Source organism: Capricornis sumatraensis, chromosome 2 (assembly GCF_032405125.1).
Source record: "Capricornis sumatraensis isolate serow.1 chromosome 2, serow.2, whole genome shotgun sequence".
Lineage (NCBI taxonomy): Eukaryota > Metazoa > Chordata > Mammalia > Artiodactyla > Bovidae > Capricornis > Capricornis sumatraensis.
The window spans coordinates 33,470,209-33,483,355 of record NC_091070.1 but is presented as its reverse complement, the minus strand read 5'-3'; positions in this window follow the sequence as shown (position 1 = coordinate 33,483,355).

Here is a 13,147-nt window from a genome sequence, read left to right as displayed (position 1 = left end):
TGATACTGAAGTAGAGAAGGAAAGGATAATTAGAGTGCCAGGAAGAATTTTGTAGTAGACTACACTTTGTCTGTCAGCACTTCCCACTCTAGCAAACTCACTGCCCTTATCTGAAAGTGAATTTAGAAAACATGAGCAAAAATGTCAGGGGAGGTATTTCCATTTTTCCCAGGTCCTGTCACTTCCCAAAGTTTAGTTCAAATCCCAAGGAGCCTTGCTGGGGTTTGGATATGCCTCTCGTCATTAGCCACCCCCTGGTTCCCCAGCCAAGGAAACCCACCAGAGAATATTTGCATGTGATGCAGACTGTAACCAGGGAGAATTCGGACTCCAAGTGATTCCGTCAAGTTCATTCAGTAAAATGGAGCAGGATGAGGCATTCCCTTAATTTCTGTTTCCTGATTGGCTAACCAAATCAGTGTTTTTGAGGAGGTTAGTTACAGATTTCAAACTAAGGGGGAAAAATGGACTTACAGCCATTCAGGTCAAAAAGAAAGTATATGAGGGTCTGAAGTTGGCACATTGCCGCATCGTTATTCTGAATTCAGATGAAGATCATAAACCAGAACAATAAACTGCTACAATCCTCCACTGTGGCAGTGTGTTAATCAGAAAAAAGGAAATGTTTCTTCAGCTCCTGGCAGCTCCTGGGTTTCTAATAAATGATTATATTATTATTGCAAATAACAATAATAAAAATCTTTTACCTTGTGCTATTCCAAAATTGTATTCGTTTATCACCTTGTGTAGGATGCAATTAAAAGTAGTATTAGGTTCTCCTTTGGATTTAATACTCTGCTTGCATGCTAATTAAAACATTCAATGAACTTTTTACACCATTTCTTATGTAAAGAGAGACGGGAACTGGAATCTTGAATTAGACACAGCTCTCCACCACTATCAACCTCAAAACCCCCGTGGGGGAGCCAGTCATTTTAAGTAGTCCATTACGTTCAAAATAGAGTGAATATTCACAATCCAAATAATTAAAATTACTATAATTTAATTCCTAAGGATAACTAAAATATACTTTGGATAAAAATTCGGAGGGGAAAAAAAAGAAGTGTTGATTATTGAGAAAGGCCATAGTCATCCCCTTTCTAAGTTATTTTTGTTAGGTTTGACATGATACTGGAGATTTTTACATTCAGTTGTTCTGTCTGATGCTCTCTGTAGAGCTGTTTTGTTATCTTTGCCCCAAACACTTCTCTCCTTGATCTTAGTGCAAAATGGAAAGCTATATACATAAGTAACACTTAGCGTGGCTGCCCATAATCAGATTTAGAGAAAGATCTTAGATTTGGGAATATGATACATATTGTGTCACCAAGTTTTAGTTCAAAACCCTTAAAAGCCACAGCTATCATTTTACTGTTTTAGGCTTATTTTCATTTTCTCTGAGACTCAGAAAGAAGAGTGCAAACATCCCATGCCTTTGCAGCAGTATAGCAGATTCACTGAAGGTTCCTTTTGCTGCAAAGCAACAAATTCCACGGTATCCTACTTTAGATCATGTAGCTGAGCTTGCAGGAAGTAAGGGAAACCTCTAGGTGGGGGCAAGGGGAGAAATCCATGAGTTGGAACTTGAGCATTTGAGTAGTAAGAGCATGTGAGGTTTCTCTGAGGGCAGGGTTGGCATGGGTTCAACGCTGGTCTGGAGACAAGGGATGTGGCTGGATCTACATCCCAACATTAAGCTGGAAAACCTGGAACGAAGCTGGTGTGCTCTCAACTCAGTAGTACCCCGGCTCCCTGTAAGAGCAAACCTGAATACTGTCTGTAGAAAAGCATCATCCGGTAAGACCCCCAACCCTAGGTTTTCACAGGATTTGGATTAATAAAATATGAACTTTTAATTGAAGATCACCAATGACACAAGAAAGTAATCCTCTGTAAGTGAGAGTCAGTGGAAACAATCAACACCTTTAGATCTTCGAGGACTAAATGATCAGAATTTACCAGATACAGAATATAAAATAAACAAGTATATAATGTTTTTTAAAATTAAAGTTGGAATCACTAAATTGAGTCAACAATAAGAGACTATCAAAAATTATAAGGCAGGTTTGTAAAAAAAACAAATAGTACTTTTATTTCTTTATTTTTCAAGTTTGAGGAATAATTTATAGAAAGTACATTGCATTCATTTAAAGTGTACAAACCAGTGAGTTTTGATGTGTGTATATGTATGTGTGTGTGTGTGTGTGTATCAGGCTTCTCTGGTGGCTTAGATGGTAAAGAATCTGCCTGCAATGCAGGAGACTCAGGTTCGATCCCTGGTTTGGGAAGATCTGCTGGAGAAGGGAATGGCTACCCACTCCAGTATTCTTGCCTGGAGAATTCCACAGACAGAGGAGCCTAGCAGGCTACAGTCCATGGCGTCACAAAGAGTCAGACACAACTGAGTGATTAGAGCACACGTGCATGCGCACACACACACACACACACACACACACACACACACACACACATATGTGAAGCCATCACTGGAAGCAAGATACAGACAACTACCATCAATCTCAAGTTATTCTTTATGTATTTTTGGAAATGATCCCTTCTTCTACACCTGGCCCTGGGCAAATTATTGGAGACAACTACTAATGTGGTTTGTGTCACTAGAACATACTTTGCATTTTCTAGAATTTTATCTAAATAGAATCATACCTTATAAGCATTTTTGAATCTGACTTTTTTGACTTAGCATAAGAATTTTGAGGGCTTCCCTGATAGCTCAGTTGGTAAAGAATCCACCTGCAATGCAGGAGACCTGGGTTTGATCCCTGGGTTGGGAAGATCCCCTGGAGAAGGGAATGGCTAGTTTTAGAAAAGGCAGAGGAACCAGAGACCAAATTGCCAACATCTGCTGGATCATAGAGAAAATAAGAGAGTTCCAGAAAAACATCTATTTCTGCTTTATTGGCTATACCAAAGCCTTTGACTGTGTGGATCACAGTAAACTCTGGAAAGTTCTGAAAGAGATGGGACTACCAGACAACCTGACCTGTCTCCTGAGAAATCTGCATGCAGGTCAGGAAGCAACAGTTAGAATTGGACATGGAACACAGACTGGTTCCAAATAGGAAAAGGAGTATATCAAGGCGGCATATTGTCACCCTGCTTATTTAACTTATTTGCAGAGTACATCATGAGCAACGCTGGGCTGGATGAAGCATAAGCTGGAATCAAGATTGCCGGGAGAAATATCAATAACCTCAGATATGCAGATGACACTACCCTTATGGCAGAAAGTGAAGAAGAACTAAAGAGTCTCTTGATGAAAGTGAAAGAGGTGAGTGAAAAAGTTGGCTTAAAGCTCAACATTCAGAAAATAAGATCATGGCATCCAGTCCCATCACTTCATGGCAAATGTGAAAACAGTGGAAACAGTGGAAGACTTTATTTTTGGGGCTCCAAAATCACTGCAGATGGTGACTGCAGCCATGAAATTAAAAGATGCTTGCTCCTTGGAAGAAAAGCTATGACCAACCTAGACAGCATATTAAAAAGCAGATACATTACTTTGCCAACAAAGTAGTCAAGGCTTTTCCAGTAGTCATGTATGTATGTGAGAGGTGGACTATAAAGAAAACTGAGTGCTAACAAGTGATGCTTTTGAACTGTGGTGTTGGAGAAGACTCTTGAGAGTCCAAGGGACTGCAAGGAGATCCAACCAGTCCATCCTAAAGGACGTCAGTCCTGGATGTTCATTGGAAGGACTGATGTTGAAGCTGAAACTCCAATACTTTGGCCACCTGATGTGAACAGCTGACTCATTGGAAAAGACCCTGATGCTGGGAAAGATTGAAGGTGGGAGGAGAAGGGGATGACAGAGGAAGAAATGGTTGGATGCCATCACCAACTCAATGGGCATGAGTTGGGGTAGACTCCGGGAGCTGGTGATGGACAGGGAGGCCTGGCGTACTGCAGTTCATGGGGTTGCAAAGAGTCAGACATAACTGAGCAACTGAACTGAACTGACTGAAGAATTTCGAGACTCATCCACCTTGCTGTGTTTGCCAATAGCTCACTTGTTTTTTTTATTACTAAGTAGGCATCCTTCAGATAGACCACATTTTGTTTATTGACCCCCCAATTAATGGACATTTGGATTGTTTCCAGGTTTGGGCTTTGTGAATAAAGATGCAATGACCATCCACATAAAAGTCTTTGCATGGACATATATTTTCATTACTTTTGGGTAAGTACCTAGTAGTGAAAATGCTTGGTCATTTGGTAGGTCTATGTTTATATCATTTTATGTGTCCGCCAGTAGTGTATGAATGTTCCAGTTGTCTCATATCCTTTTCAACACTTGGTATTGTCAGTATATATTGTTTTAATTTTATTTTTTTAATTTATTTTTGGCTGTGCTGGGTCTTTGTTGCTACACATAGGCTTTTTTCTAGTTGCTGAGAGAGAGGGCTACTTTTTAGTTGTGGTGCCCAGACTTCTCATTGCAGTGGCTTCTCTTGTTGCAGAGCATGGGCTTTAGGGGCAGAAGCTTCCGTAATTGCAGCATGCAGGCTCCGTAGTTGTGGCGCCTGGGCTCAGTGGTTGTGACTTGTGGGCTCCAAAGCACAGGCTCAGTAGTTGTGGCACATGGGCTTAGTTGTTCTTGGGCACATGGAATCTTTGGGGACCAGAGATGAATCTGTGCCCCCTGCGTTGGCAGGTAGATTCTTAACCACTGGATCACCTAGGAAGCCCAAAACTGTCAGTCTTTTTAATTCTAGCTGCTTTAATGAATATGTGGGCTTCCCAGGTGGCTCAGTGGTAAAGAATCTGCCTGCCAAGCAGGAGACATAAGTTCAATTGAACTCCAGGTTGGTTAGATCCCCTTTAGAAGTAAATGGCAACTCACTCCAGTATCTGTGCTTGGGAAATTTCATGGACAGAGGAGTTAATGACTGAACATGCATGCACAGAATGAATATGTAGTAGTGTTTCACTGTGGTTTTAATTTGTATTTCCCTATGTCGAATGACATGCTTATTTACCATTCTTATATCTTGTTTTGTGAAGTGTTTGTTCAAATTTTTGCTCATTTAAGGATTTATTTTCTTTTTTTATTGACTTGGAAGAGTTCTTTTTATGTATCCTGGATACAATCTTTTGTCAGATCTACCTATCACCTACAAATATTCATCTATCTATTGAATACGTTCTTCCATTTTGTGACTTGCCTTTTGTTTATTTAATGGTGTATTTTGAACAAAAGGTTTTAATTTTAATGAAGTTCAGTTTATCAATTCTCTGTTTTATGGAGTACACCTTTTTGTGGCTAAGGAACATTTGAATGTTTAAAGTTTTCAAAGCTTATTTTCTTGTATGCATTGTTTTAGAAGTTTTATGTTTTGCTTTTACATCTGTGACCCAGTTGGGGTTAATTTTAGTGTATGATTGGATAAAAGCCTGTGTTCCCCATAAGATATTCAATTATTCTAGCACTATTTTTATGAGGAAGACTTTATTTAAAAAAAAACTTTTTATTTTGTATTAGAGTATAGCCAATCCCAGCACTATTTCTTCAAAAAGACTTTTCTTTTCCTTGTTGAATTATTCTGGTACCTTTGTTGAAATATCAATTATCTATATACATGTGGATGTCTATCTCTGACTCTGTTTTGTTGGTCTATCCTTTCATCAACACTGAATTGATTTTTATAACTTTATAGAAATAAGGTAATGATATATTCTCATTTTATTCTTAAAAAAATTGCATTAGTTATTCCAAGGCACTTGCATTTTGTTATATATTTCAATATCAGCTTGCCAATTTTGGGGATTGCCTACTGAGATTTTGGTGTTTTCAGTTTTTAGTTTATTAATCAATTTGTGACTTCCTAAGAATACTGTCTTCCAATTCATGACAATAGAATGTTTCGACTAATTTAGGACTTAAATTTTTTTTTCCTGGTAATGTTTAGCAGTTTTTACTGTAGGGGTCTTGCATACAATTTCTTATGATTTTATTTGTAAGTAGGTTTTGTTTTGGGATACTGTTATAAATGGAATTTATTTTTTGAACTTAATTTTCCAATTGCTTGTGGCCAGTATATAGATGTATAACTGATTTTGTTATACTAATCTTGTAGCTTATGATCTTACTAAACTTACTATTAGTTCTTACTAGAATGTAAGGTTCATTAGCATTTTCTCTATAGTCGTGTCTTCAGCAAATAAATGATTTCTTTTTCTCTCCAGTATTTATAACTTTTGTCTTACCTTATTGCAATGGCTAGGATCCCCTAGTACAATGCTGAATAGAGAGCAAGCATCTGTGCAATTTCCCAATAGTTTTCATATTTTGATGATAATTTTTAAATCATAAATTGATGTTAATCATGTCAAAAGTTTTTCTGACCCCATGGGAATTATTATATAGTTTTTCTTTTTTATTGTATTAATATAGTGATTGTGCTTATACGATTGATTTTATATATTAAAACTACCTTCCAGTTAGTTCCAGGATAAACCCTCCCTGGTCAAAATAAATTCTTAAAAATATTGTTGAATATTATTTGCCCTTTATGTTTAAGTGAAATCTTAATCTGTTATCTTCCCTTTTTAATATTTTTGGATCATCCTTGTCACCCTGCCATCTTTTGGTAGTAAGGATTTGATATCTATATAGCAGTGTGCTCTATAACTCTAGAGCCCCTCTTCTAATCAAGATAGTAGTTTGCATCTTTTTATATTAAGAGGTTAAATTAACAAAAATGAGCTTATAACATATATCAATATTAAGAAGATAAAGTGTAAATATTCACAAATCAGTCTGGGGCAGCAGTAGTTTGCATTATAATTTCACTTCTGATAGGATGCCCTATTTAAGTTGGGCCTAAGTGGGCACAATTAAGGTTTGCCCCAGTCCAGATGTCTTACTGTAACAAATCTGAATGAGGTGCTTTAAAAATACACTTTTGGAAATTAGGGCTTCTCTGATAGCTCATTTGGTAAAGAATCCACCTGCAATGCAGGAGATCCCTGTTTGATTCCTGGGTCAGGAAGATCTGCTGGAGAAGGGATAGGCTACCCACTCTAGTATTCTTGGGCTTCCCTTGTGGCTCAGCTGGTAAAGAATCTGCCTGCAATGTGGGAAACCTGGGTTCAATTCCTGGGTTGAGAAGATCCCCTGGAGAAGTGAAAGGCTACTGCAGTATTCTAGTCTAGAGAATTCCATGGACTGTGTATTCCATGGGGTCACAATGAATCGGACGTGACTGAGCAACTTCCGCTTTACTTTACTTTGGAAATTATCTGAATTACACTATAGGGGAATTTATATATTCAGAATTACTCACTATTAACTTAGATGTACAATGGTCTTATTTCAATACAAGTTCTCCTTTCCTAGAGAGTAGATCTATAGCCACAGACAACTGAGTCTTGTTCTGATGTTTTTCTGCTTCTTTTCTGCTTGGTACTTTTCTGTCCTACCTGAGACACTCTCTTCTTAGGTTTCATGCTGTCCTAGGAGACCAGTGGACATCTTCTTGGGGTATAGTTGGGGTACTGCCTGTAGTTGTCCAAAGGTCACAGAGCTTCACTGACTCCCTTTGTGAACTGTGCTATGTTCTTATAGTACAGAAGTTTGCTGCCCTAACAGCAAAAAATGTCCTCTGTTACTGCTGGTCTTTCTATACTTTCACCGTCCTTTTGCCCTACACATTCCATACAACACCAGGCTTCTTTCTCTTAGCTTATCAACTCCACCCAAGGTTGAGCTGGAAGCAATGGAGGAAAGTTTTTAAGTCCATTTCAAATAGAACTATTATGAAAATCACTCACCCCTCCAGAAAGCTAGAACAAAGTCTCACTGTGGTTTTTCATTTTTCACTTCGGAATGACTCCTTGGATGCCACAAAGGAACCAGGATCAAAGGTGTTATCCAGCAGTAAAATGCTACCCACTTCTCTACTAACGTTTTGTTAATAATGATTTTTATTACATTAATGCAAAAGGACAGCCAAAATTTATAAAAAATTGAATCACTTAGCCTTTACTCCCCTCATATCACGTAGGAATATGGGGTAGACCAGTTGGTTATAACTAGGCTAGGTTGCTGCTACCACCCCTCCCCTTCTGGGAGTTTTAGGCGGTCCTGTGCTGTCTAATCCTTTCGTCTTCCCTGAACATTTACCAACAACTTCTGGAAAATACCTTGTCATACAACCATCCTTAAAGATATGGTCCTTAGAAGAACAATTCAGTTGGACATTTCTTAAATTCTTTCCAATACCCTAGATTTCTGAGCCTTTAATGGAGGACTCCTAAGAGACTCATTCATTGTCTAGTTAGGGGTTGAACTCAACTCCATGATACAGATATACATATCCTAAACAAGCTCTGAATCTAGGGTCAGGGATGTGCCTTGAAGGTCCCAGAGTGACAAGTAACTACTAATTTTATGAAGTCTTATCTTTCTTTTAAAAGAATAGCTGTACTATTCTTTTAAGTGTACTCTAGATGTACTAAAATGCCATTTCCTATGAAGACTCATAAAAATATGAAATAAGGAGAAAAGATCAGACTTATCTTTCAATAAGTCTCAGTCTTATTGCCTGATTCTTTAGAAGACAGATCTATCATTGTTTCTTCTGGCATGGTCCCTGCTTGGAGGGGCCACAAGTTACATGAGCTCACCCCACAGCCACAACTCATGACCAGGGAAAAACATCTAATCAAGGGGAGCCATTCAAATTTTCAATCTTGTGAATCTGAATCAAGAGCTGAAGAGAGTAGTTGCCAGCACTGGAAGGTCATGCAGACACGGGTGTGATGGCCAGGTTTTGCCACATGTGAGATGAATAGACACTGCCAGTCAAACAGTAAGGAGGAGCAGGCAAATGGAGAAGATGCCAGAGAGAAATGAAGACAAGAGATCCTGTAGCCCTAAGAAAGACAGAAAAACTTCATTCTTGAGAGTCCTTCCAGGAGCTAAGATACTACTTTCATTTTTAAATAATTTTTTATTCTAAAATAAAACAGTTTTATTTTCCATCCTTGGATTCTGTGAGAACTGGAATCTTTACAATAGACTGCTCTTTTATTTGTACCAGCTTGAGTGGGCTTCCCTGATGGCTCATACAGTAAAGAATCCACTAGCAATGTAGGAGACCTGGGTTCGACCCCTGGCTTGGGAAGGTTCCCTGGAGAAGGAAATGGCTACCTAGTCCAGTATTCTTGCCTGGAGAATTCCATGGACAGAGTCTGGCAGGGGATAGTCCATGGGAGTGCCAGAGTCTGACACAACTGAGCCGCTAAAACTTTCAGTTTTTTTCTTCACTTTCAGTAAACTATGTTCTCATCTTGGAAATTCACTGCAGCATACTAAAGGCTCTGAGAAGTTGTGCAATAATGAAATCTACTGAAGTCTACGTATGTTGGGTTTGGTGGAGGTGAGTAAGGCATACCCATTGAGGAAACCGTCTAGTTTAGCATAATGACTCTCCCACCCATCTGTTGGGTGACTTAGACAAAAATAATATTAGGATAATAGTAGCCTTATCTTACAGATTTATTGGGAAAATTAAATGATGTCTTAAATGAGGAATATAAAGCACTTAGCCAGCTCGTAAAAGCTGTTCTTATTATTAACATAACTTTTTCTAAACTTTCTGAACTGTGCCTAGTAAGTGCAATCACTATTAACATCTCTCAGAATACAGTCTTTGGAGGATGTGAGGAGGAAAAAAGCTGTTTAAGAGAGGAAAGAAGCAAGAAATGCTGAAAAAGAAAAAAGTGAAATGGACAAAGGTAACTTCGCTTAGTTTATTATTCTGTTTAATTTAGCAATGATAAATTTAGGCATAGGCCTCTCTTCAATCCTAGTAGAGTGCAGGCTTATAAAAGGTATTTAATAGAAAGGCTTGCTCTCTAATTAAAAATACAAACTGCAAAAAAAAAAAAAAAAAGAGAGAAACAAATGGCAAGTTTAAGAAGAAAATTTTGATCTAGAAAAAGTCCTAAAAAGTACTGATCACTATGTATTTCCAAGCAGCCTGAAAGTCCACTTTCAGGGTTCCAGAAGCACTTTTGGTGTTCCAGAGACGGCAAAGGCAAAGCATGTCCCCACAACTCTACTTTCTTCAGGCTTAGAACCTAAGGCCAAACTCCAGTGCTAGGATGAAAGCAAAATAAAATAACAACACCCTGATCGTTAGAAAACAAAGACTGAACAAGCAGAGACTGATCTGAGCTCTAGTGCAATTTTAACTGCTTTTGTGTTGCGACTCGACACAAGGATGTGACTAGTGTTACCTCAGTTTTATGTAAGAAACTGGCAGCATCCATTCAAAAGAAAAACGATAATTGCTCAGTGAAAAGAAAAATAACATAAAAGGCCCCTCAGAGTATTGTTTCAGAAACACCCAAATTAAGAACATATAATTAGGGGGTAAACAAGCGCAGCTCTGACTGAAGTTTGATAAACCTCTTTAAGTCTCAAACCAGTCTTCAACAGTTCAAGTTTCATTAAATCTGTCATTGCTTTTGTGGCCAGCACTTCTCCTTTGCTTTTCATAAGATAGACAGGCAGTTAGACAGACAGATGCATGGAGAGGAATCTTCCAATGGCCATTCAAATACGTTAATTTAAAAAAATTTCCTCATATTGTATATGCTACACCATCCCTCACCACCGGCAGTTACAGGGAGGCAGACAGACATAAGGATTCAGGAGTGAGTGAGGAAAGGGAAAACTGTACAGCCAAAGACAGTCTGCCCAGTGGTTAAGGCAGAGGTTCTAGAATCAGGGAGACCTGCACTCTCAACTATGGCCCCTCCACATAGTAATAATCTGACAGTAGGAAAAGCACTTACCTTCCTCAGTTGCAATTTACTGAAAGTAATGACATCTAAATTTTCAGGTGCTGCAAGGATTCAATGAGCTAGTAGACATAAAACATTTAGCACAGTGCCTGGCACAGAGCCATAACAGCTAACATTTAGTGACCCTGTGCACCAGGCATTGTGCTAAATGCTTTAAATGTAATATTTCCCCAAGTCCTCAAAATAATTTTTTCAGGAGTAGATGCATTGACTAATTCCTCTTTACAGGTCAGAAGTTGAAACTTTAGAGACTCCCTGGTGGCTCAGAGGTTAAAGCGTCTGCCTGGAATGCAGGAGAACTGGGTTTGATCCCTGGGTTGGGAAGATCCCCTGGAGAAGGAAATGGCAACCCACTCCAGTATTCTTGCCTGGAGAATCCCATGGAGGGAGGAGCCCGGTAGGCTATGGTCCATGGGGTCGCGAAGAGTTGGACAAGGCTGAGAGACTTCACTAGACATTACATAATTGACCCCAATAAGTGGCAGAGCTAGGATCTGAGCCCATGTTTGGTTGACTCCAGACACATTACTCCTGGCTGCTGCCTATAAGGCAGTCAGATGGCGGTTACTGTTTTTACCAAGAAACCACTGTGTGTCTGGAGCATCACAAATTTCACAAATAACTCATTTAATATCTGTTACACTAAAAAGCCAGTGTTTCCTCTCATTCTACAGATAAGGAACTTAAGGTATCAAGAGATTAACTGTGACTGTCAGGGAGGGCTGGCTCCAGGGTCTTTGACCTGTGCAATTACACAGGACCATATGCTTAGACAGGCCCCAAGCTTGGTTTATTGCTTTGCTGTTGCCATCTTGAAATTCTTAAACCATATATATATTTCCTTTCTGTTTTTTTTTTTTTTTTTTTGCATTGGGTTCCACCAAATAAACAGCCCGTCATGCCCTTCCTGCACTGTACTTGGCAGACTGTGGAATTCAAGCTGAAGTTAGGGGGCTACTCCTTTCTCTGAAGCCAGCATTAGTAGCATCAGTGCCTTCAGGATCCTAAAAATAGAAGCCCCCCAATTAATGTCTGCAAGTACTGACTATGATGGGGCAGTCTTAGAAAATGAATGGAATGGTAATAGAGTTGAAGTAAGAAATTTAAAAATATGCATTTACACTGCATTCTTATAAGTACTCTTCAAAGGAAAGGAAACTCGCGGTCTGCCTTGAAATTGTTCATGGCAGCAACACCATAGATTTACTGTCAAAGAACAGATGTGAGATTTATCACATCTGTACACCACCCTACTCAGTAGAATTTTAGAGGAATGATGTCAAACGTATAAGAAAATACATGTTTATAGTGGCACAGTGGCCAAGATGATGGCTATGTTTAATGTATGTTGTAGGGTAAGAAATTGCAACTGAGTTTATCTGGCATTGCTAGGGGAAGAGTACTTAATCACAATCAAACCTAAGCACAGAATAGCAGGCATACTTCCAAACAGAAGAAATGGTCAAAACACTTTCTCTCTGTCTTCATATCTGGTCCTTTGTACAATACTTTTTTTTTTTTTTTTTAACCTATAGCACTTAGCATTTTTTCTTACCTACTGTATGCAGGCTCTTTCCAAATGTCAGAAAAAATGACTGCTGCCCACCCAGCTGGAATCCTTGTAGCTTGCAACACAAAATGAAAAGAGACCATCTCGCTCCCAGATTCCTTATATCAAATCACATGGAAAGGCTGTGATTGGCCCTACTTGGGCCAATATTTATGCATTAGACCAATCAATGTGAACAGAAGGTTTTAGATACTGTGATTGGCTAGTCCTAGGTCACATGCACTTCTGTAAACATTCTGATTGGAAGATAGAGTTGGCCATTTATTTATTGTTTTTCTGAAATTCAAGTTTAGCTGAATGTTGTGTATTTTATCTGACAACTCTGACACCAGGACCACACAAGAGCTGGAAGGAGCAGTTCTCAAAAGAAGGAAGGGTTGTGGACTAATACTTTTTAAAGATAGAGTTAAATTCTATTGGTTTGATCCCCTCAAGGCTAGATCTCCTTTCTAAGTTACCTGAGAAGATGCTGAGTTCTAGTTATAGCCCCATTTTTAGGGCCAAATCCTTCCTTTTTGAGTTAACACTTGAAACTCTAAATTGATTGCCACAACTGATTTCCCTGTCTGAAAGCTACTGAAAGTGAAAAGTGTTAGTTGCTCAGTTGTGTCCAACTCTATGGGACCCCATGGACTATACCCCACCAGGGTCCTCTGTCCATGGAATTCTCCTTAAAACTTTTAATTCATTTCTCTGGTTAAATTAAAATTAATGAATCCAACAGAGTCACAATACTTATTCCCA